Here is a 27,716-nt window from a genome sequence, read left to right on the forward strand (position 1 = left end):
TGTTTTTTTTGTTACACACTAGCTCTGAGAAGTATTGCTCGATAAATACAATCACTTAAAACATTAACCGGACATCATGACACCAGAATTGGAATGTGAAGGGTAACACTAGAACTTTAGCCTCGTTGATACCCATGGCTTAAATGGCGAAATTTTATCACTGGATATTAGTATTTATTTAAGTTTATGAATACAGTTTAATGGCACTGCCACAATACAATGTGGTTACGGAACGCAGTGTACGCTTAAATTGTTACACTGATGGGGATGAAGCCACCTCATGAACGTGAAAAGATACAAGCAAACAAAATCTCAGTGTAGTCAAAACTATTACGCCTTGTACTAACCATTTGCATTTAGGAAACATTTAATTAATGACAACTCATTAACACTGAAGAGGGTTTTCACCCAATCTATTGAAGGCATCCGTTCTGTTTATCTTTACAAGGCTGAGCTATTCATAAAGCTCTCATCCAATCATAGGGCCTTGCACTTAGTGAGCACCAATCAAATTCTAGCACTTGCGACCAGTCTCCATATTTGAGGATCAGAAAGTTAGGTGGTGACCACCAGTTCCAACATCCTTCACTTATTCAACGCTGCTCAGCAAAGACGCTTCTCCTCTGCCTGCCCTCACAAATGAAGGTGTGTTGTTGCATGACTTATATTGTGCCAAGTCATAATTTTGTGCAGACGGTGTAAGTGTGTTTTGTGCACGTGTACAGGTGTGAGAAATTAAAGATGTATAGAGGAAAGATGTATAGAGGCACGTGTGTGTAAGAGTAAGAGCATAAAATGCTGTAGTTTTAGCGGAGCCACGTGTGTGTGTGAGGTTGTAAATGTGAATGTGTGGAGAGAGGGAGGAAGAGAAGCGACTCCTAACAAATACGGGGTCAGAGAGTGAGTAAAAAAGACCTGGAGGAGTCAAAGGAGGACTGACACAAAGCCATGATTTTTTCTTTATTCTTGATCATGGTGTGTGTGTGTGTGGTCACGGCTGTGATAAAGGCCAACCAGGGGGTGTAATACTGTGCCTTTAGTAAATCAATTCTTAGTGTCACCAGTAACCACGGAAGAGGTTGTAAATAACTTAAAGTGAAGAACAAATTGGCAAGCAAGCTGGTAAGACACCACTGCCAGCAGAAACCAAGTCGTATTCTAGGTACCACAAAGACTTTTATTTTTATTGCATTTTTTATTTTGTTCTATCTCAAGGACTGAAACTGTGCCTACAATACACCATTCGCAGGGAGATACAGTGTACATAGTGATAGCACAAAGAGATATAGTCGCTGATGAGAACTGGAAAACTAAGTAAAAAGTATAATAAGCAGCACGATATAAACAAACCAATACTAATACAAAGGTCTGACGACCCAAGGGAGCAAAACAAAGATAAAAAAAAAACCGCCTCAAAGAAAGTTTTATTTTTTTGTTTCTAAAGGACTGAGCGGGCGTATATAATCCGTTATTCATAGAAAAATGCAGTGTACGTACATAGAGACAGCACATAGATACCGACAAATCGCCAAAGTGAACGGAAAAAAAAAGAGAAGAAAAACAGAAGACAACTCATAAGGAAACACAGGACACAGTGTCGAGGAGGTTAAAACACCAACAGGAGGCAGCTGAGTTTTATTTATTTTTATATTTTTTTCTCTTCTTCCTTTTTAAATAACATTGAATTGTCATACGGGCACGATCACCTCCATATCTCACTTTACTTAGACCTCAATTAGTAGATGTGACTATTAAGGATGTCATCCCACTGAGGTGTATATCTCTTGCTCAGATGAAATAAACTGTGCTTGCCCGGTGGATGACACTAGCCATAACGGCCTATACACAGGCAGCGGACCGGGGCTTTTAAAGGGACCTTGACGCTAAGGCCCTGCTACCAGGACACATTAAAAGAAACTACCAAATTAATAATAATGATCAGTGTTGTTATTATTATTATTATTATTATTAAGTCGACAATTAGAAGTGTTTCTAAAGGACTGCGTGGGCATATGATCAGTCATTCATAGCAAGATACAGTGTACATCGGGATAGCACATACTGAAGACACCAACAACTCGTCGAGAACTGGAAAAAAAGGGGAGGGGGGAATCAGAAGATAACTAAAAAAAACTGTCTTGGAGGGCAACACTGGACGACCCCCCCCCCCCTCAACAGCAACAACCATGAGGGGTATGACATGTGATTACTGCAGGGTGACGACGGATGTAGATGTAGATGGCACAGGCCTGAGCAATGCAGAGTTTAGGACGATACAAGTTGCCATAAAGCATGGGGGCTGTTGCTGGTACTGCTCTGACTGCATAGTCAAGGTGAAAGAGGCGATTGCAAGCCATAGGGGAACGAGTTCCCTGGGGACGAAAATAGATGAAGCTGGATCCTTGCTGGTTGCCAAACTAGAACAAGTTGGGAAAGGGATCCTTGCTAAGACTGAGGAAGTAGCCGATAAAATGGAGGTGGTTGCAAAGAGGAGTTATGATGAGGCCTTAACACGGCCACGGGAGGTGGCGGAGAGTAATGCAGGATCAGAACAGGTTATACAGCAGCTAGGGACTCTGAAGAAGTGTGTCGAAGAAATAGCAATTAGCGGACCTACTGTTAGGGAAGAGGAGGAACAACAAGAACGTTTCCAGAGCAGGAACAATGTAATAGTTTTTGGAGTCCCTGAGAGCCAGGCGGAGGGAACTGAGAGTAGGATAACACACGATAAGATGCAGTTTAAGAATATTTGTACAGAGGTTCTGAAGATGTCGTCAGCCCCTCAGGATGTGAGGAGGCTGGGACAAAGGTAGGGAGACAAGCCTCGCCCCCTCAGGATCACACTAGTAAGGAGGAGAAATGGGAGGTTATTCGGCAGGCAAAAACCTTAGCAAGGAGCGAGGCATTTCGGAGTGTATTCATTCACCCAGATCGCATGGTAATGCAGAGCGAACAGCACTATTTGAGATTAAATGTGAGAAGGACCTAGGTGTGTATGTTGACAATGAGCTGAAGTTCTCGGGTCATTGCGAGAAGGTAAATCGGGCAAATTGGTCCGAAATTGGATTATGAACAAAATAATAAAATCAGATAATATCACATTATGCAGTTCAGTTCTGGTCACCGTATTACAGAATGGATATAGAATCATTGGAAAGAATTCAGAGGAGAATGACAAGACTAATCCCGGGCATTAGGAACCTTGAGTATAGAGACAGGTTAAAGCATCTTAATTTGCACTCCCTCGAGAGACGTAGAGCGAGGGGCGACCTGATAGAGGTGTATAAGTGGAAGTCAGGGCTAAACAAAGGGGACAATACAAAGGTACTGAAATATCCAACCAGGAGCGAACTCGTAACAATGGTTTTAAATTAGACAAATTTAGATTTAGGCGTGAAAAAGGTAAACACTGGTTTGGAAACAGAGTAGTGGATGAATGGAACAAGTTACCAAATATCATCATTAACTCGAATACGCTGAATAGCTTCAAACATAGGTTGGATGCTTATATGAGTAATAGGGGTTGGGTGTAAACGGGACTGCCCAGTATGGGCCAATAGGCCCGCTGCAGTTTCCTCCATTCTTATGTTCTCTTTTTTTGGAAACTTTTGACTAGCCAAAACAACCATGAAGATTATAAAAATCAATTAAAATAACTAGTTTCGTACAAAACTTAACCAGATCTAACTTAACTTCCCTCCCTACTATCGGTATAATTTGCCAAAGTTATGGTGGTAAACGAAGTCTTAAATGAAAAATAGAAAATTTTATTACAGTATATACAACTTAATATCCTTTAAGTTACGGCATAAAAACAAAAAGTTATTGCCGTTTGACAATAACGGCAGTTGCATTTTAAAGTTTAATGGATGATTATCCCCATTTAACGTTAATATTCCGTAGTAAGCTTGTGTAAACCTCAATAGTCTTGCCATCTGTTGCCACCCAGTCACTCCTCTCTTCTGGTTTGACAGAAGCTGGTAGTCCCCTGTGAGTACTGATGTTTCACCCTCGCGGCCTCGTCAGCTGACGGAAAGTTCCGCACGCCTCTTGTCTTACCGAGGTACTTGGAAATCACTTGAGAACCAACACATAAAACACACATACTGTACATATAAAACACACATACTGTGCATGCATTCTAAAAAATGAACATTGAATATGTATTTCATTTGAATATTTTGTTTTTCTAAAATAACAACTAAATAATAGAATAAATTGTTTTACTAGAGTGTTGTGGCAAGAATGCCGTCTGGGTGAAAGGAAACTTTCCGTATTTGTTATATATTTTGTTTAACCTTCTCCAGTTGGTCATTGGCTTAGTGACTTATCCAAATGATTAAACAAGCGATCCAGGATTTACGCACTAAGGCAACGTTGGTGATATGACAATATTTTAATTAGATTTTGAATGTAGCAATAGGCCCTTTTCATCCGTGTAAATTTATAATGGAATGCGCTACAACTAGTGCCTTTAAACCCGTATTATTGGTTGGAAAATGCAATAATCATAAATTGGACCAGAATTTTTATTTTAACTGTGTGAGGTAATTACCTAGCTCTGCTTTTGTACTTACGCATATACGCAGAATAATATTTGCCGATTTTACGAACGCAAACTATTGTTTCTTGCTAATTTAACATGTCCTTCAATTATCAGGCTGCTCACCGTTAGGGGAGGGCGGGGGGTAGGCTTATGCTTAAATACGACCTTGAATTGAACCTTCATGATCCAGTGTTGAGACTTTAATACAGAAGAAAATGTTCCTTGCTTTGATAATTAGAATCCAGGAAAAAAAGTGACGGAAAAACCTAACCTAACCTAACTTAACCTAAGTGCAATGCCATCATATATAATATATATGATGGCATTGTACACATTGACAACACAATATATATATATATATATACTGTATATATATATATATATATATATATATATATATATATATATATATATAGTGTGTTTTCAATTTTCAATTTCAATTGTTTATTCATATATATATATATATATATATATATATATATATATTTTGTGTTGTCAATTTCAATTTTCAATTTCAATTGTTTATTCCTTGATAAAGGAAGCGGGATCCTAGTGCTGTCACTAGGTACCCCTGTACAATGACACCAGAAGCATCTGGCAAGTGTGACAAGTATATACAGTATAAATATTATAAAGGGGCTTACTAAAGCCTAAGGAAGGAAGGATATTCCTTTAACACATAATCAATGTTATTTACAAAATCTCTGGCCAGTATGGGGAGGATCATCGTGTCTCCGTCAGGGGGTCGTGGAGTGGTGGTCCAGCAGGCGTCACGGAGGCGTTGTGTGTGGGGACATCTTAGGAGGTAGTGGATAAGGGTGCTGCTGTTGGGTCTTCTGCATAATGCACAAGAGCGTTGCTCAGGGGATGCGGGGATAGCAATCTCCCAAGCAAAGTCATGCCCAATGATGATACGGGCAGCAATCACGTCCCCTTTCCCGTAGACGTACGAGAGGTCAGGAAGTTTACGGAGGACATCGTACCAGGTGGGCGGGGAGTCCAGGGGGATGGCTGCTTCCCGAGCTTCTCTCTGTTTGCGGCGAATTTGGGTCCTAATCTGTAAGAGTGTTCGAGGAACAACGTAGTCAGGTGTGGCCTTGTTGCAGCCAGTCTTGGCAAGACCATCTGCTGCCTCATTCCCCAAGATACCGACATGACTGGGTATCCATAGGAATGTCACAGGACGGCCTGCATCCTGAAGTGTGGATGTTAACCCTCGTATTCGGAGGATGAGGTCCTTATTTTCCCCTGAACCAAATGCGATCCCGTCAAGAGCAGACCTGGAATCGCAGCAGACAAGCAAGGGGCAGAAGCCATCTGCTTCTTCCTCAGCGAGAAGGGCAGCAAGGAGGGCTATTAGTTTAGCCTGAGTGGAGGATGCCCCGTCAGAAACTCTGAGACAGTTTGATAGGCTCAGGGGCATCAGGACGGGAGATGTAGACACCAGCCCCGGCCCTACCTGTAGCGGGGTCAACAGAACCATCAGTGTAGAGGACGACCCTACCTGGGGACCAGTGGGCGATCCTGGAGAAGTGGTATTTGCAGAGAATAACAGGGTTCACCTGGGATTTCGGGAGCGGTCCACAGAGGGCAATCACTTCAGGTTGAAAATCCAGCCAGGGAGGAGACGAACCAACAGCAGGGGTGACAACAATATCAGGCAGGAGGTCGTGTTCCTGAAGGGCTCGGATTATTGTGTTGTCAATGTGTACAAGTCATGTGACTTTTTCCTGTGGACTTTATTTCCGTCCACCGATAATCATAGTCCATGCCCATCACATGTGTTGCAATGTGTTTATTTTGTTATGGTTTTGTTCGAAAATTAGATGTCCAACTGTCGCTACACAATAACTTATTGTTGACAACTGTGTATTAATGGAGCAACAGTTTACTGTATTATGAAAAACAGTAGTGTCAGCGGTAAGCCGAAAAAAAATGATCAAACATGTGGATCTACTCTTTAAATGTTTCCCAAAAATTTAGCAAATTGTACGTGTTTGTAGTAAGACTTCCACGTCCAAAAAGACGACACGTAGCTACTCAAAAGCACAGTATCTAATTTTTCGCCAAGGGGAAAAGGGGGGCCTGGCCACCCGACCTGTTGGCCCTTGTCACCCGCTAGATTATTAGCTTGCACCTTGAGACAACCGCCGACACTAACACTCACGCCACCTGGTAGCATAACAGTGTGACTCCAGCACTAACTTAGGTTGCGTATTCAATCAATAGTCATAAAATATTCAAAACTAAGCTGCTGTTGCCCTCTTTATATTCTTAGCTGCCTACCATGTTCTCTACCCTAACAACTATCACAGCACAGAGCTAGTGTCAAGTATAACGTAGGTGTTTCCGGTATAATTGTACAACAATTAATTATTTTCATCACATATGAGTAAAGAAACGCAAGATGTTAGGGCAGTTGGCCAAACGTTTCTGACCCGGATTTATTAGACAAGGACATTTTCCTAATATTAGGCAGTTATAAATACACATGAGATAAGAACATAAGAACATAAGAATGGAGGAAACTGCAGCGGGCCTATTGACCCATACTGGGCAGTCCCGTTTATACCCAACTCCTATTGCTCATATAAGCATCCAACCTATGTTTGAAGCTATTCAGCGTATTCGAGTTAATGATGATATTTGGTAACTTGTTCCACTCATCCACTACTCTGTTTCCAAACCAGTGTTTACCAATTTCACGCCGAAATCTAAATCTGTCTAATTTAAAACCATTGTTACGGGTTCGCTCCTGGTTGGATAGTTTGAGTACCTTTGTAATGTCCCCTTTGTTTAACCCTGACTTCCATTTATACACCTCTGTCATGTCGCCCCTCACTCTACGTCTCTCGAGGGAGTGCAAATTAAGATGCTTTAACCTGTCTCTATACTCAAGGATCCTAATGCCAGGGATTAGTCTTGTCATTCTCCTCTGGATTCTTTCCAATGATTCTATATCCATTCTGTAATACGGTGACCAGAACTGAACTGCGTAATGTGATATTATCTGATTTTATTATTTTGTTCATAATCCAATTTCGGACCAAAAAATGTAATTTCGGGAATAATAATGGTACATTGTATTGCAAACCCCGCTAACTTCCTAAGTGATCCTACACACCACAGCCAGACGTGAGAACAATGTCATATGGGTAATATATACGTAGGGAGGGGCCAGAGGGTCACATGCTTCCTAGTACCCTTGTATCCCTGGGTAAATTATCATGCACGTATAAAAAAATACTTCTTGACATTGCTCTGCCATGCAGCTTATAGACATTTTTTTTAGACTAACTGGCCATGTTCATTTCGGTCAGGCCATACGTTTTGCTCTTGTTCCCCAGGAAAAACTTTTGTGATTCAGACAATTGTGCGTGTCAACTATCGGTGGCCGAAGCGTCCACGACTTAGACTAGCTTATGTGATAAGATAAGTTGGTGAGGTGTGTGGCGGTGTTGGCTTGACTTAATTCCCGGTGGGGGGTAATTGTGAGAGATGTTGTCCTTCACGAACCTCCTTAGTTCTTATTTGTATTTCTTGACGATCATTACATCAAAGTGTTTATGTGATAGTAAATTTATTCTTATTTATTGCTTTGGCTTGATATGGTTATCAAACTAGCACTGACACGCAGGCGCACCTTTTGTGTGTGTGTGTGTGTGTTTGAATCGTGGTGGGTGTCTGGGTGTGTCAATGTGGTAACCCCTACGGTGAGGGGGAGTGAAGAGGGAAGTAGTGTGGAAGCAAGTTGGTAAGCGCGAATCGTGACGAGAATGTTAGTGTGACTCAAGGTGGTGACGGTAAGAAGTAGGGAGCGGTGTGGTGTCAGTTTAGGGTGGGCGCCGGGCGGGGAAAGTCGGCTACGTAAACAATGTTTACATCTGAATTATAATAATAGGTATCGATTTATTGAAAATAAAACAGTTATAAGATGAAAATATACAAAGGACATAAGTAGTGACATGGATGAGAGTCGATAAGGAAGGATAATTATCAGTGCAGTTACAGTGCAAAAAATGAAGAATTTTGTTTAGTAGTGCCACACACACACATACACACACCGCCTTCATACTTAATATATTTCGTCACATTTCTACATACTGTACAACCTTTTACAGACTTTCCCACACAGACGATCCTCGGACATTTCCTCACAGACGTCCACACAAACTCAGACAGTCTAGAGTACTAGACAGACAATCTTTCACAGTCCAAACAGACACTTCCTCACAGTCTACACTCTACGTACACCCCAGTCAACACACGTGTCCACTCAATTTGGGTACATGAGAATGCATCTTAAGTTTCGGTATAATCAAAATGCAGCTTTGACTTCATTCTGACGGCCATATTTGTAGTGGAATAAAGTAAAACCTTTTGGATACGTTCTGATATCACAAGTACAAGTTGTGGGTACGAATATTCAAGCGTTGAGAATTGAAGCGCGGAGGCGATTAACATTGAACAGTTAGCTTCTGTGCGTGGAATTTTCAACACATGTATGCAAATAATCCTCCCGCTGGGTACTGTACATGCAGGGATTGAATGTATACTACACTTGTAAGACTTTAAATCTATATGTTGCTGACGTAAGCAAGATTAATTGCGTGTAGCTGCCAACCGATCGATGGATCCTAAGCTAACAGTTGTGTTTATTGATGCAGCACACCGTGAAGAAATGCTGTGAATTTTGATTGGCAAAATTGATGAGAAATTGTTGTCAACGTCACGCTTATTGGTAAAAACGTTATGTCATCATAAAGCGACTCCACGATTCGTAAGAGATAAATGACGCCATTTCAGGATTAGTTAACTTTTGAAGACAAGCGTTGCCTGCAGTTCATTGTATCTTGAGTTTTGAAGGCATTACTGTATGTGTTGAGGATTACTGTATAATATTTAGATTAAATCACTTGCTGGAGGTAAGATAAATATTTGTATGAGGTTTCAGTATGACTATTCACACTACCACGGTACTTTAATCAATTTACAAATGTAAGGTAAAGTTACATTGTTTGTCTAGTCACGTGGAATGTTAGAAGGGTGTGTTAATACTGTACTGTACTAAAGCATATACATATGTAAGTTAAGTTCACAATTATCAAGCACAAAGTCACGTGCTAGTTATGTGTTGTCGAATGATCGGGCTGAGTAATCACAGCAAATTAGGGTTGCCAGATAATTATTGATTTCAAAATACGGGACACCATCTTTTAGAGGTGGGGTGCTTAAAAAGATATAAGCAAATTAGAGAATCAAAAGAAATATTCAACTTTTAAAGGGAAATTAAAAGAAACAAATTAATATCTTTTAAAACTAATTTTGGTCATGATCACTGTCCAGGAGACATTTCTCAAGAAAGCTTTATTTTCTGCAAAAATACGGTATTGCTTACAGTTCATTTATATATTATGTAGATCAGATCAATCTCAGTATCTCTTTTTTATTGGTATTTATTTAAATAAAAAAAATAAGAAAGGTAGTCAGAATTAACAGGTAATCCGAACTGTATGGCTGCAGTTTACCATAGTCATACCCTGAGTTCTTGTATCTCTGCAAATTTTACGATGTAAAAAGTTCACCACTGCTGCCACAACCTACCAGAGACGAATCAAATATCACTCTGTTTTGTTGAGTGAGGTAAGAATTATGAAAAAATAATAATCTGAATGAAAAGTTATTTTTGTATGAGGTATTTAACTCAAAGGGCTGTTACAATAGCAGGCCCACTGTAAATCGAAAGTTGCGAATTCGTATTCAGGGACAATTTGTTGGAGCTTCCAATAACTTGCTTAGACATAAACCATTGACTCTTCAGGCTTCTACGCCCTTAACTCATGAGACATAAGGCAAACATGAACTTAGCATGCTTCCCTGTTGGGCGCTGTAAACGCTTCTGCACTACACCTTACACAAGGATGTAGGGGGGGGGCAGAGGCAAAAAAGCAAGCCTGGATAATTTATTGTTTTTCAAGTTAACATATCAGAGCCACTCAAATGCGGGACAATCATGTGTCCAAACACGTACTTTTATACTGTTCTTTATAAAATGCAAATAACCACAATGTTAAAATTTTTAAATTTACACTTTGCAGTGTTTTGCAATTCACTTTTCCTCTTCTTTATGTTAATATAAAGTATTTTGTCAGACTCATGCACAATTATCAGCAAAAAAAGTAAGGATTTAAGTTAATAATGGCTTCAGTCTAGGAAGAACATGAGTTAGACAAGCATTGACTACTGTAGAAACGAATAATCCTAATGATATCCACGTGAAGCAGACTTTGAATTTTGCTTCGCTGAATAAAATTTTTATTTCCGATGCCACTTTTGCTCTTATTCTGTGCAGGATTGAAGTTAATCTCGAGTCGATATCCTACGGTCAGGCATGAACTCCAGCAGCACCTGCACCTTCACAGCCAATACTAATCTTCCCGTGACCATGATGAACGGCGGCCCTACACTGAATGGAGCAGTAGTTCCCATCAAGAACGGATTCAGCGCTACTAATAACAGCCACGCAGCTGAGAATGGCGAGACAATGGATGAAGGGGCGATGCTAAAAACAGTATTGGATATTGTGCTAAGGAACAAGCTTGTCACTGGCATTAATTCCACGGAAAAAGTGGTTGAATTTAAACATCCCAAGGAACTAAAGGTGAGATCTTACTGACAATAATTGTGGTGCCTTGTGTTATAGTTTTAATTAAGCCAATTTCCTCCTTTCTGTCTCTTGATATACCTATAGTATATTCTTCTAAGTTACATAATTCTGTGGTTTTATATTCCATTTGTCCATACACGCCTTATTACCGTAATTACCTTTACTTTTACCTTTACCCTCTTCACCACTGATTGGCTCGTTAACTGCTTAGGCGGTCAGTCACGTCTCTGTTACGCACTGTTAGCAAGTACTGAGCATGCACTGGCTCCTGAATGTATCTGCACCTGCTTCAGTGTTGGTCAGGTCTGGTCTTGAAAGAGCTCACACTCGGTGCCATCATAACACTCCCTGACAGGTTGTTCCAAGAGTTTTTTTTTTTTTTTACGGGAATTAGCCCACCCAGGCACAGGTCACTGACCCACATCAGGGCCTAGGGGGCGAAAATATTATTATAATAATAATAATAATAATAATAATAATAATAATAATAATAATAATAATAATAATACACCACAAAGAAATAAAAAATGAAAAAAATAAAAAGTGAGGAACAATATATGTACAGTATGTTGTGTTGTCAATAGTAAGAGAAACAATTGAGACCCTGCAATTGTGTGTAAATGAGGCAGAAAGTCAGATCAGCAACCTGGGACTTGGTCACAATTTTCGTGATGCCATGTGGCAGCAAGATCTACCATAGACAACACATTATGCTTCCAATATCTTCCCAGGCGGTAGTACCTCCCTGTTTGGTAGCTGCCTACTACCTACAGTTTACAATTCCCACCCCAAAAAAGTTTGCCCTCACAGATTTCTGGACTTGTGACTTCTTCAACCATGAGCTGTGACCCCTTGTGGAGCGGCCATCCACCAGCTCCACTGAGTAATGTCGTCTGAGATGTTTATAAACTTCACAGGTCACTCCTTTCTAGGCAGTTGCAGGCATTCTATTTTCTCTGGATAACTGAGGTGGCGTAGTACAGGCACCAGTCTTGTGGCCCTCCTTTGGATATTTTCAATCAATTGACAGTCTCTATCATTTCTCGGGGACCAGACGGGATGACAGTACTCCAGACAGGGAAGCACCTCACTCTTGAAGATCGTGACGAGCTGATGGATCATCCAGATATCTGAGCAACCTTCTTATAAGACCTACTAGTTTAGTCCAAGAACTTCAGTTCATTGTCAACTTACTCACCTAGGTCCTTTTCACATTCGGTTTTTATTAATGCCGTTCTTCGTCCCATTGGGACATGTGATATGCCTCCTAACTGTTGGTATGACCAAGGTGAATCATCTTACACTTTGTGACATTGAATCTTAACAGCCATATCCTCTACCACTCTTGAAGCTGAGATACATCTTTCTGTAGCTCTTCACAGTTTGTTTGGCTTTTAATTTCCCTGAATAACTTTGCATCATCCACAAACATTTGTATGGAGGAGTGTATAGATTCTGACATGTCATTTATGACACAAACAAATAACAATGGGCCCAGTACACTGTCCTGTGATACCCCACTTGTCATGGGTACACAAGATGATTTTGTGCCACTAATCACCACACACACACACACGCACTTATTTGCGGTCATGAAAACATTCTCCGATCCATGCTAGGGCACTTCCCAGGATCCCATACCCTTCCAGTTTAATTCTAAGCCTTTCATGGAGTATGCTGTTGAAAGCCTTGGAAAAATCTAGGTGTTGTATTTTCTCAATTTAATGAACTAATTCGAGACACCCCTTTCCGTTAAATCAAAATTTCCTCTAAATTGGACTTTCTGTTATTTTCGTTCGATTTAGCAAACTAGTTCACTAAATCGAGCGTGATTCCGTTAAATTGTCTATAAGAGTTTTTGCCATTTTGTTTGCAAGTCTATGGATAAATTTTATAATAACATACTGTATAATACAACTCACCCAGTTAGCAAAGCTAAGTAGTTGCTTATCTTCTTACAAGACACTGCTAGATGTCAAATTGGAGCGCAGCGGGTGTTCCTTGGAGAAAGTGAAGGCATTGCTGGAGCAGGTAGTCCACTACAGTGTGAAGACACAGCACCCACACTTCTACAATCAGCTGTATGGCGGCATCGATGAGGTGGCGCTCACTGGAGCCTGGATGACAGAGGCCCTCAACACCAACCAGTAAGTTGATAACCTGTCAGCATTAATAATTACTGTAATGCCATATAGTATATAAATAAATATACACATATATATATATATATATATATATATATATATATATATATATATATATATACCGTCTCGTCTATAACCCCCCATCGTTTATAGGTCGACCCTGATTTTTTGACCAAGAAATCGTTAATTTATGATATTCCTCGTTTATAGGTCGACCCAAGTTTTTGAGGGTAATGGAACAACAAAACCTTCAGTAAAAACGCTCTACGTCCTATAAACTGAGGCTCGCCGTGCCTTACCATTTATTATTACGACACTTTACACTGAAACGCGGGTAGTTTCAACAAAAATATTGTATATTTCCATTCAAGTATTTATTCAAGTCAATTAGGAGGGAATATTATTGTAATACAACAGTTTTTTAACTAAACCATTCGAAAAGCGATTACGGTAACATCTTTTGAACGAAAGAAAGCGAGTCATTGTTTTCGTCACGATTTTATCCCACTTTCCACTGTAATACGTACGTAATTTCAGGAAAAAATATTACATTTCCGTGAATGTAGTATATCAAGCACAGTATGAATAGAATATCATTGTAATATAACAGAATTTTAACCGAAAACTATTAAAAAAACGAATAACATCTCAAGAACATCGGAAGCTTATGTGAAGTCTTTTGTTTTCGTCATGTATTTTATCCTATTTTACATTGAAATACGTCACGTTTCAGCAAAACTACTATTTATTTCCGAGAATATATTCATTCAGGCACAGTTTAGGTAAAATATACGTGTGATGTAATAGTTTTTTAACTGAAAACGATTCGAAAAACACGTTCCCTCTAGCCCTGTTCAAGGAGAGGACTGGGAGAAGCTGTTTGGTGCTGCAGACGATGACAAGGAAAATGATTTTGATGGATTTTAATGAAAATATTCAGAAATATGGTATCGTAATATTTATTCAAGTCAATTAGGATATTATTGTAATACAATACAACAGTTTTTAACTAAACCATTCGAAAAGTGATTACGGTAACATCTTTTGAACGAAACAAAGCGAAAGTCATTGTTTTCATCACAATTTTATCCCACTTTCCACTGTAATACGTATGTCATTTCAGCAAAAAATATTACATTTCCGTGAAGGTATTATATCAACCACAGTATGAATAGAATATCACTAATATAACAGTATTTTAACCGAAAACTATTAAAAATACGAGTAACATATCTTGAACATCGGAAGGTTAGGTAAAGTCTTTTGTTTTTTGCATGTAGTTTATCCTAATTTACATTGAAATACATCACGTTTCAGCAAAACTACTATTTATTTCTGAGAATATGGAAATGTAATATTTTTGCTGAAATGACGTACGTATTATAGTGGAAAGTGGGATAAAATCGTGACAAAAACAATGACTCGCTTTCTTTCGTTCACAAGATGTTACCGTAATCGCCTTTTGAATGGTTTTCAGTTAAAAACTGTTATATTACAATAATATTCTATCCTAATTCACTTGTGATGTAAAAGTTTTTTAACTGAAAACGATTCGAAAAACACGTGTACCGTCTAGCTGATACGGCAGAGCCCTGGTCGTGGAGGCTTTGTGTTTGCATCGGCCCTTCTTTAGCAGCTTTTAATTTTAGCGTACGTTGAAATTGTGTTTACCGGTGTATTCTTATTTTCTTGCTTCTTATTTTCCAGAAATATGACAAGTTTTTATATAATACAATGTTACGGTACTTTTAATTTAGAAGTATTCATTTTTAAAAATACAGAAGACACCAAACAAATACTAGTACGGATATTTGCGTGACTCTCCCGCCAAAAAAGACCAAACAGCTGGTACTCTCTCCCTCAGCCCTACCAAAAATAGCCCAACATCTTTCTTGTTTATTCTCTTCCAATTTCTCACTTTAACTGGTATTTTTTACTTCATATTGCCTACATCAGATAAACTACAGTAATTGAGGTTAGATATTGTTATAAATTTGATTACCGGGTCCTGGCAGGTACCGTTAGAACCACCTGACCCTACCAACAGTGTTGCAAGTCAGACAGCATTTTTTTTTTTTTACATTTTTGGTGTCTCCATTTGTTAATTTTTTTCTGTGGGGTTTGCACAATAGTATACTGTTTTACCTACAGTATTGTAAAACGAATTGGGAAAAGAAATACTCGGTAACTTAAAATTTTAAAAGGAAAATTTTGAAACTGGCAACTGTGTGTAGATGACCTGACTCACATCATATTGATGTTTCAAATTTAATTAACAAAAATTTATGTATCTATAAATACACTTTTAAAAATGAATACTTTATGTTTTACATACTCCTGTGCATACCATACCATGCATTTGGCTACTTTGGGCTTGCTATGATGACGCAAGAGATCTGCCCTGGCAACTGTACCGACACTCACAGCGGGTGGTGCGTTGGTGCGTCGTTTCCATTGTTTACTGGTAAATTTTTTTCAACCTAACGAAACTATTACCCGTATAGAGGTCGACCCCCAACTTTTTGCCCAAAAATTTGGTCTTAAGAACTCGTGCTATACACGGGTATATACGGTATGTATATATATATATATATATATATATATATATATATATATATATATATATATATATATATATATATATATATACTGTATATATATATATATATATATATATATATATATATATATATATATATATATATATATATATATATATATATACAGTGACCTCGTTTAACGAACACCTCGGTTAACGTAATTTCGATTAACGAACTGCCTTCCATAAGGATCTTCAATTCGGTATAATTAAGTTTGGATGTAATCCCACCTCAACATGTTTTCGCTTTGTACCGACTGGGCAACCAGCTTTTAAGATCAGTCCGCCAATACATTAATCGGTTCTAGGCTTAAATTTTACTATTTTAGTAAATATCAAGAAGTTTATACTATTCAATAATTTTAAAAGTTTATTATTCTATTTTTTAGTTATTTTAACAATTATTGAACATAATTGAAAGTAAAGTGACTAGTTTAATGTATATATATATATATATATATATATATATATATATATATATATATATATATATATATATATATATATATATATATATATATATATATATATATATATATATATATATATATATATATATATATATATATATATATATATATATATATAACGAACACCTCGGTTAACGTAATTTCGATTAACGAACTGCCTTCCATAAGGATCTTCAATTCAGTTACTTGAAGTTCTTACGAACCGACCTCAACATGTTTTAACTTGCACTGACCGGAGCAACCAGCTTTAGTATCAGTCAGCAATACATTAATCGGTTCTAGGGCTTAAATTCCTTACTATTTTAGTAAATATCAAGAAGTTTATACTATTCAATAATTTTAAAAGTTTAATATTCATTTTTAGTCATTTAACAATTATTGAACATAATTAAGTAAAGTGACTAGTTTATCTGGCGGCATCCAGCCTCTTAACACAGCAAACAGGCGTTAGTCTCTCTCTGTTTTCACTGGAGGTAACATCTTGCTTGAGACTCTCTTCAACTAAACGCTTTTTCTGTGTTTCCAAGCAAATTATTGGTCATTTTGAAATATATTTTACATATTGACAATATATAATGCAGTGCAGTGTTGATTTAAAAGAAAATAATCTTGAATTACCAAGAGAGCTAAAATTTTATGGGTGAAATGGCGCCATGGGGTGACTTCTCTTCCACCCCAATGCCTTCTCTTCTTCCTTCTCCTCCACCCCCATTCTAAATCCATCATCATCATCATCATCCAGGAGCCTTCTACATACACACCTCAAAGTAAGTGAACTTTTCTACCATTTTGTTGAATTTAGGAAATTTTCGGTGAGCTGGAACCAATTCAAAACCCATTGAAACAATGGTTTCGGTTAACGAACTTTTCGGTTAACGAACGACCTTCTGGAGCAGTTGAGTTCGTTAACGGAGGGTCACTGTAAGAAGCCTCAAGAGCGTAGCTTCGTTTGTAAGTAGAGGAGCACCTGTAATAGTACAGACAGACAGGGGAGACCTAACTGAGGTGTATAAGCATCTTGAGGAGCACTACTCCAGTCAAGTGTCCTTATTTGGAGCTGGCGGGCCTTCTAAGCCCCACAAAGGTCACAGCTCAACATTGAAGAAGCCGCCAAGTCAAGAAACTGTGAGGGCCAAACTTTTTTCCGGAGTGAGGGTTGTGAACTCTTGGAACAATCTGCCAGAAGTGTTGTGGCGGCACGAGTGTGAGCTCTTTCAAGACAAGACTTGACCAACACTGGAGGCCGGGTTCAGGTACATTCAGGGGCGATTGCATGCCTATTGCTTGCCAACAGTGCACCCAACAGGCGTGACCAATGGCCCAAGCAGCTAACGGGCAAATCTTTTGGTAGAAGGATAAAATAAATGGAAGAAGTAATCAGGAAGGCCTTGACCCGTCGCCCAAGCTGACTACTTGAGCTTGATCCAGTGTGGTGAAGAAGGATAAAAAGAAAAAGTTGCAGTATATTATTATTAATTTTATTTTTATTTTTATTTATTCAGTAAAATCATCATACAGGTTTACAATTGATTTGGCATATACTGTACAGTATATACTGTAGACTATACAGGCATACAGTTCAGCATGTGTTGACAATAAACAATGCAGATCCAGTACAGTATACGTTGTACATAGACAGTGGAGGTATACAATTTCCATTACCATTTATCCACCAGAAAAACTGCATATAGACCCAGAGCACATGCACCTACACACAAATATCTCCTGACCATCAGAGGGTTAGAGTTTTATTGGCTACTTGGGGCTGGTGGCCGGCCCCTACCCTCCCAACTCTCTCCCCTCAACCCTTCCTCCCCCACGGGATATCAGGAAATTCCTGCCGAAAGAGTCGATTTCATTTCAGAAAGAAGTGGAGTCAATGTTGAACAGTGTTTAAGCCGAGATTCGTGGCCATGTTAACCTTCACACCCAACAGTAAGGTCCTCGGACACTCAGAAAGAAGCACCCATGGAAACAACAACTCATGATGACCAGGCAGCAAGGTACTAATCAGTCCACGCTGGGAATGTCATAAGGTCAGACCTTCAAATCTAACTGAAAGGCACCACACCATGTGGTGTCCACAAATAATGCCCCATAATGAACAAGTGCTACAATATCATGTAAGGCCTGTAGAAATACCTGCTTGAACGATTTATTGCACCACATGACAACACCTGTGAATGAGTTACTGCATCACATAAGGATAAATGACTCCATGACCATAGTGCCAATACGAGGTACCCTATAGTTTCAAGGTTATACCTCAAAATTGGGTAGGGGAGAGTTGCAACAAGTCTATGGACATAAAACATAAAATATCAAGCCCTATGATTTACCGTACTGTAAGTGGTAACAGTCAAGTGGGTCTGTTGACAATCCACATGCAGTGATACATACATCTCATCGGGTACAATTTGCAATCAATGTTTGGGCCGGTATTATTAGTAACCACCTTATTGGCCCTTATCTACTACCCCAGCAACTTAGGGGTGTGCCCATCAGGATACGTCAACAACTGTGGTACATGCATGATGGTGCACCAGCTCATTTTATTGGAGTAACAACTGAATTCCTAAATGTTAGGTATCCTGGCAAGTGGAAAGGGCATGGCAGCCCTGTTCCAAAGCCACCTTGATCACCTGACCTAAATCTCCTTGAATTTTACTTGTGGGGTCATGTTAAGAGTTAAGTGTATGCTACAAAGGTCCCAACTCACGTTTGTGGTGCAGAGAGCAAGACAACGGTGCCACAAGCATTCGCAAAACCCCTAGTCTTCAAATTTGTGCAACAGTCACTTTTGCGATGGGGTGAAGCCTGCATTCAGGAAGAGGGCCATTATGTTGAATATTTATTGTAAAATCCTAATCAGATTGTATATGATTGTAAATAAATTGTACCAACTACACTGGATATGTAATTTATACTCCTTTGATGTTATCACATTCCAACTCCAACTGCTATGTTATAACTCGAGGAAGCTTTATGGTATTGACACTTTAGTCATAAGGAGTCAATTATCCTTATGTATGACTCAAGGAATACACCCTCGGGTGACAAAATGTATTTCCAAAACACCCTGTACAGTACTGTACCTGTCTTGTCCGGATGAAATGACCGAAGAACTTAAAAAAGTAAGCTGATGAGCATTTACACCATTTTGATCAGGGATAGAACTGTATTGTACTAATCCTTCCTTCTGTCAAATGCCATTTGGAGCAAATCCACTTTCATGTTCCAAGGGATGATGGTCTTCAAATCCTAAGGAAACTGCTGTATGAACAATAGGCTCCACAAATATAACTTTTCTTAACCTTGTGCTTTTGGTATTTCCTGCACCTCATGCTTTGTATCACCTCAAGTAATACACAATTAATAACAATTAAATAATAATTAATTACGTAATAGTTTATTGAAAAACCCCTCGGCCATAAGCCAAAGACACAAAGGATATTAATGGTATATTTAACCTATACACCACAGTACAGTACAGAAGTGACATGGGGAGAGAATTAACAGTGACTTTCAATGTAGCTACAGCACAAAAGTAGAAAGGACAAGGAGTCAACACACAGGTTATCTACAAATCATTGATGAGTTTTACAATGACTGGAATGGGGCTGTTCTCGTAACAATTACCACAAGGTGGTATTGGCTTGATATGGTCCTGGTGTCACAGCAATTCCTAAACTAGGTACCTAAGGTGGCAACAAGTAGCAGTGGCAAATATGGTGTAGTGCTTTGTGGCATAAAGTTGTTTTTGTAATTCCTTACAGGTACTCTGGATGTACTGTGCCCATAAAAAATATGAAGGATTCATCAGTAAATTCTGTGTTGCCTTTATAAGAAGATACTGCTATATGTAACAGTGATGCATTTTTAAATGTATTTAGTATTGTTTCTACAGGTGGGGCTGTATGATAATTGGTTTGTTCCATCAGATACACTTTTGAGGTTGCTCCTGTGTTTATGTTGGTGGAGGACTACATGTCTCCCAGCTGGCCAAAGTCTATGGCTGGGCAGATGGTGATGGCATTTCTCTCCAAGGTGAGGCCATTGAAACACATACAGGAATGTATGCACATACACAAGCAGATATATATACCCATACAAACATACAAGCAAACATATCAGCACCCACATATGATCTCCCAGATAATGTAAATGTAGTCATACACACACAAGCAGGCATGTACCCATAAATGTATACAGTACCATTACAAATTGAATGCTTACCTCATATATATGCTTCTACTTTAAGAGGTAGTGATGGTACAATTAACACAGTACATTGACTAATACACATGAAGACAAGACTTGAGAATATTTTTCTTTACTGTGCTCCATTGGTTTAAGATGAGCAAAGATTTTTGTGGCGTAAGTACACTTTACTTTCTGTTCCCACATTGTTAGTTTTCATTTCATTGCATATACTGTACTGTAGTACACTTATAAAAACACATTTATTGTATAATAGTTTACATATATTCATTCCCCTTGTTTTTTCATTCATTTTGAATACTCTCTAAAGCAAAGATCACTCTTTTTTACACTCCAGTGCTGTAAGCAATCAGAACTGTTCATTAACAAAATAACTAAATCAATCATCAGAATTTTTATAGCACGCCCAATGAGCAATGATATTCGTCAATTAACATTTGGAAGCATGGCAGTAGTCAGTAACTAGTGTGCAATATCAGAGAAGTCACCTGTTTAGTATACTGTACATGTTTACACAAGTAAATATGTATAAAAAAATATATAGTAAAACAAAAGCAAGTACAGGTATACAAATAACAATGATGATCATGTATGCCAATGACTGGGATATCTTATGCAGATTGGAAGCATCAGCAATATGTATGCCATGGTAATGGCTCGCTTCAACAAGTACCCAGACATCAAGAGTACAGGAGTATTTGGCCTTAAGCCACTTGTGGCCTTCACATCAGACCAGGTCAGACTTCGGCCTACAGCTTTGAATATATGGTATCTTGTACAGTTTTTATTCTGCAATTAACAAAATCATTCTCTAGAATATTTAAAGGAAACATTATACTGTAGTATACGTTTTCTTACAGGGTCATTATTCAGTGAGTAAGAAGCCTCATGGTTGGGCCTGGGAATGGAATAACGTTGTGATGTTACTTTTCGGACAACCAGGAAGGATGATGCCTGAGGCACTCACGAGAAGGCAGTGACAGCTACTTAAGCAGAAAGTTGCGAACCCTTCTTTGTCAATGCCACAGCTGGTGCGACTGTCCTGGGAGCCCTCGACCCCCTTCGGCAGCTGGCGATGTGTGTGCCCAGGAGGGTCTCTGGCTACATGTTGATGTGGTACCTCTTCCATACACACAAACAAAATGTGCGACAATTCATTGGTGAATTTTTCTTAGTAATTTAGTTGATTTCAGAGTTAAAAGGTACTGTATTGCCATCTATTTCAATAGTTCCACCAAGACAAATTATTATTTCTTGTAAGCTTTTATTTACTGACCTATATAATGTTTCCGTATACATGTGCCAGATAATTATCCAAGGCTTAACCAACAATATTTTCGACATCATTTTTGGTAGTAATTCATGATAGTTCAGTATTCAGATGGAACATTCTTCTTCTGTGACTTTCACATAGTCAATCCTTATGCCTGTAGTTAGCATCTTTTGCTTGAGATTTTTTTCATGTACAGGAAGTGAAACAATAAATACTTGTGTTCACAGTTTCCTTCAACATCTTGCTGTATGACATATTAAGGATCTAGCAAATTGTGTACAGAGCAGATCCTCTGACTTTCATAATACTGTACTATACAAGCATTAATATTGAGAATTTTGTATGGAGATAGAAGGGGAGGAGTAATTGAAAGTAGTTTAATCATAAACATTTTCTATATCCTTCTATTGAACATATACAGTACATACTGTAGTTATAAAAGGAACACAGATGACTCACTCCACACAACCTTCTCCATAGTGAAGAAGTCATAGTTATTTCAAATCACTGTATAACTCTGTTGTTCCAATTTATGTAATACTGCACTCTACAACCCAAGCCAAGCACTGGTAGTCCTAACCTCAAGCCTCTCCCTGCCACGGGGATTGTTGGGGTGGCTCTGCCATCCTCTTAAGAAATACAAACACTTGATGGCTGGGTAGAGGTGAGACTTTCAGTTTATGTTCATTACTGCAGCTTTCATCTGTCTGGTGAAATTTTCTTTCAACTTGAAAATATCCATATTTCTCACATTAACTTTATGTACCCGGTACATAATGACCTCTACTTCTTAGTCATACCACAGTCATTTTATCATGAATTCTGTTCCTGTACTAGAGAAAAAGTTGGTCTTAACATTGCTTACTAATGTTACTCATTTAATATTACTTCTCTGTAGAATTCATAATACACAGCATTATCTAATTTCTGTGATCATGTGGGAAGCAGCAAAATCAACATAAGCTTATTTTGCTGTTTTTATCAAATACTGTATTGGTAACATATTGAGAGTATAGAACTTTGTCATTAGACTTCCCATTTATATTGATGTAGTCACCACAAAAACTTGCTCTCTTGAAGAGATAGTCTTTACATCATAATTTAAGTTCTTTAGAATATAGTACAGTGTAATGTACTTCTATACTGTACTCTCAATATTTTCAGTAAGTTCTCTTCACACTACTTTTTAAAATCTTTCCAGTACCAAATTTACCCTCGATATTTTCTCTCTTTCCTTATTCCTCCTTTCGTTTTACATTACTCATCCTTTAATCAACTCTTCAATTTCTTGTTTTTGACTTATATCTCTTGATATCTCTGTTGAGTTGCCCACAGTACCAGTGACTACCATTTGTCCCAGAGTGGATTCAGCAGCCTGGAACCCTCACAAGATGCTCGGCATCTCCCTTCAGTGCTCCATCTTCCTCACCCGACATAAGGTGTGTTGGTCCAGTCCATGCTCAGTGTCCCAAACATTAGGAGGCTGATTTTTTTCCTCACAGGATTACTAACTACAGCTACTCCTCGACTTACGACATACTCGACCTACGACCACCCGGACATACAACCGCCTCAGTCGTCCAAAATTTTGTCAAATTACGTATTTTCGAGTCCCAACGTAAGTAGTGGACTGTGTACTGACAAAATTTTCGTTTGTAATTCACTTTAAAATGGCTGGCAAGCTTAAAAGTGAGAGTTTTGTGGTGCTGAGAAGAAAAAGAGACACCCATTTTAGATTTTCTATGTATTATTTAAGCATTTTCGACTTACGACCTGGATTTGGGTCCCCAACATAAATGTAAGTCAGAGGAAACGCTGTATTTTGTTTAAATGATTTCTGCAAAGCTCAATTCATTATCATACACTGGTAGTAATTCATTTGGAATGGATTGTTTTTAATTCTTTAGCAAATAATTTATGCTGAGAAAATCATAGGTTAAAAAAAAATTTAAGATTCAGTTGGTAGCATTTGAAGAAAAACAATTGATGGATACACGAGCGTCCCTTTTCACTGAGACGCACTATGTCAAAAGACTGAAGCAAAAGTTTTCTATTTTCATTGTGGTTTTAGATCTACATGATTATCAAGCAGTCCTCATTTAATTGTCTTTCAATTGATATCACCTTCAGGGTCTCCTGCACAAGTTTTGTTCAGCCCAGGCGACATACCTCTTTCAGCAGGACAAGCATTATGGCGTGACCTATGACACTGGTGACAAAATTATCCGGGTGTGGCCGTAAGGTTGATGCCTTCAAGCTTTGGGTCTTTTTCAAATTTGTGGACTCAATGTTCTTGAGAAGAGGATAGATGATGCATTCAGTGCCTCCAGGTAAGTGACATTGACCAAAGGTTTATCCAGTTTTTCATTTAAGAATAACTTCAATGACATTGTATGAAAAATTGTTTGTAGTGCCACCAATGCTCTTAGAACTGATTCAGAGCAGCATGTTTTTTGCATTGTGACACTAGTTTAATTCTTCGGAAAGTCTCGACAAAGATCAGTTTTCACAGTTGGTGAAATAATATCCTTAAAAACTAGTCAGTTAATGCATTCAGAGTATGAACATATAAGCATTAAGAGTTTAAATTACAGTGTATTTTTATTTTTTTCTTAATTTTTTGAAGGGTCATATCTAAAAAAAAATGGTCAATCATAAAGGCCATTGGTACCCAAAGTAACCACAAAGAAAAGGATTTGTGGTTTAACCACATAAGATGGGTTCCTTGTAACTATCATTATTATTATTTCCACTGACATCATAATTCTTACTGTTATTTACTATTATTACTGTCATTAAAATCATTTAATCCATTTAACCACCAACTAAATTATTTCAGTTCAAAATGGTTCTTTAAAAAACAATGCAAAATACAATAACAGACTTCAATGAAATCCAAGTACAATAACGTTAACTGATTTTCAATGATGGGAATGATAATTTATTATGAAGAGAGTTGTTTAATGAAGACAGGAGATGAAGAACTTAGCATAATGTATTCTACTCCTATAAATTAAGTGTGTGCTTATGAAACCATATGTCAGGGTGTACTGATAAGACCATTAGTTATATGGGTGCCATAGTTTACTGTTTAACTGATAAGTTAAGCAAGTATTGATAATGTGGCTGGTTAGGTGACTGTAACACTGTATTGATAAGATGATTGATTAGGTTTATGTTACAATGACTGATAAGATGATTGATTAGGTTAGTATCACAGTAGTAAGTAAGTGAAATGAACTATATACCTGTACTATACTGTATAATGTTCGCAGGTATCTGAGCCAGCAGGTAACAGCTCGCCCAGGCTTTCGGTTGGTGCAAGAGCCACAGTGCACCAATGTCTGCTTTTGGTACATTACCCAGTCTGAGGGGACACCCAGGGCTTCCAGAGTGGTGGGACAAGCTTCGTAAGGTGAGAACGTACAGGGAAAGGAGGGAGGCGGAGAGAAAGAGAGCAAAAATGCAACAGAAAGAATACTTTAGATATATACTGCACAGGTATATGTATTGATTGAATAGCAAGGTAGACTAAACCAAGTGATCTTCATCTTTACTCATCCATGTTTAAGTGAGTACATTCACTACCCTCAGGTAATTCAGGGAACATTTCAAGTTATTTAAATACCAAAATCGAGTCAAATTAAATATAAAAAAGTAATAAAAAACATGTAAATTAAAGATAAATTATCTTCAACACAGTTTTCTATAAGTTTATATTATAAAAGTAGGATTTACTTATAAGCAACACTAAAATTCACAATATATAATTTAAAAAAATCTTGTATAAGTACTGTACACTGTAATAAATGCCAATGGAGCAAGGATTACACACTTAACAACAATTACCGCAACTCATCAATGACAATTGCATGTTGATTTTTCTAAATCATGTTCAATTTCCACTAATTTATGACATAATGGATTCCCTATTCTTTAAAAAATTTCAAGAATGTTAATGTAAAATGATAAGTAGCAGGGCAGAACAAAATAAAAACATAAAAGCTACACTAAAAATACCTAGCTCTTGTCTTACAGTACAGTACTGTACTGTACCTAATACTCAGTTCACTTTTGTTGTAGGTTTTGTTAATACAGTATATCTGTACAGAATAATTTGTTATTTTTTTATTTGAGGTGAATTTTATGGCTTTATACTGTTTAAGTAAATTCTATAACTTATCTATGTATAGTAATGGTACTCAATATTTCATTTTAATAATGTAAATTGTTCATAGAATGACCTAAGGATGGTGACTACATATTACTCTGATAAACTGATGAGTAAAGATTTAGATCTTTTTGGTTTGATAGTCTGCCCTGCAGTGAATGGTGGCTGTTGCTTATAATCTCCCTTTTTTAAGGGCAGTGGTTATAATATGGAGGGGTGGAATAATAGTTGGATTAGTTCCCATCTAATATAGTCAAGGGTCTTCTGGGCCTCCAACTTGAAGGCCTATAAGCATATTACATGAGCCACCTCTCTGTGGGCTTTGTTAAAAAATTAAATTTTTAGGATCAATCATCCATTCTCAATCATAATGTTCATCAGCCCTGGTTAATATTACGTTGTGTTTCACAGGTGGCTCCTGAGTTAAAGCCGCATGGTAATTTCAGCAAGGAACCATGATGATTGGTTACCAGCCCATGACCTGCAAGAAACTGGTCAACTTTATCCAGTATGGTCACTACCTGTACACCCACACCAACCCAAGTTATTGGACTTTGTATTGGATGAAATTGAGAGACTAGGTGCTGACCTCTAAGTGAAACTAGCATAGGAAGGGTGACAGAATAGATATGTGAAAAAATGGACAAACACTATACATCCCAAATATTATGATGAGACATTTTTAGTGGTAATGACCAATACAGTAGATACAGAGAAACAACTGACAAAAATGTAAAGGTTCAGTGTAATACAATGATTAATATTAAAGACACGAGTGAGAAACACACATAAATGTATAGATGAATGAAGAATACAGTGATATTGTACAAAAGATTTCTCACTCTTAGTCCTTACTAAGAGTGAGAAACAAACTATACACATGAATGAAGGATACGGTCATATAATTGTATTCATTAAACTATACAGCATGTATGAGTTTATTGTAAAGTCTATTTATGGAGCATATAGTATGTAGTATGAATGAGTGATCTGATATAACTTATGGGGTCTCTCAAAGAGGTGTGATGCCACCTTGAATTTATTTAAATTTTTAGAGATAGAGCAGTACAATTACCTGGTGCAGTTATTTCATTATAATATCCATAAATTATAATACAGTTTAGATAAAACATGTAAAAACAAGACAGACCATTTTATGTCTGTTTTAAGACTAATGGTGTTAATGTGTTGTTTAGATGTCTTGGGTAAGCTTGAATGCAATCCTAAGGTTGACTCTGGGGTTCATTTAACGGCAGAAAATGAATCACCCACAGATATATTTTTTCAATCTCCTGCTTAGCAATGTTGTGTGATTGTTCATACGTATGAACAGTATACTTATTATATTGACTTTTATCTGAAGATTATTTACAATAGCAACTGCGGTGGTGGAAAGAAAAGCACTGCCAGCCCAACATATTATTTTTGTTGGCTCCCAGTCTCCCCAATTGTGCTTTGGTGAACCTGCCTCCCAACAACAACTGTGACGCAGGAGTGCAAATATGTAAACATCACATTTGTTTAATAATGGGCAGATGATATTATTGAATTTGTGGGGTTAACAGGATTAAATTAGGAGTATGCTATAAAATTGAGGTATCTTGCATAGAGAAGTTGTTTTATTT

At 37.9% G+C, this 27,716-nt stretch overlaps 1 pseudogene; it reads left to right on the plus strand.

Moving 5' to 3' along the window:
- Positions 1–225: 225 nt before the first annotated feature.
- LOC121865521 lies at positions 226–27,364 on the plus strand (annotated as a pseudogene).
- Positions 27,365–27,716: the final 352 nt, after the last annotated feature.

The sequence above is a fragment of the Homarus americanus genome, unplaced genomic scaffold, assembly GCF_018991925.1.
Source record: "Homarus americanus isolate GMGI-L3 unplaced genomic scaffold, GMGI_Hamer_2.0 scaffold25483, whole genome shotgun sequence".
NCBI lineage: Eukaryota > Metazoa > Arthropoda > Malacostraca > Decapoda > Nephropidae > Homarus > Homarus americanus.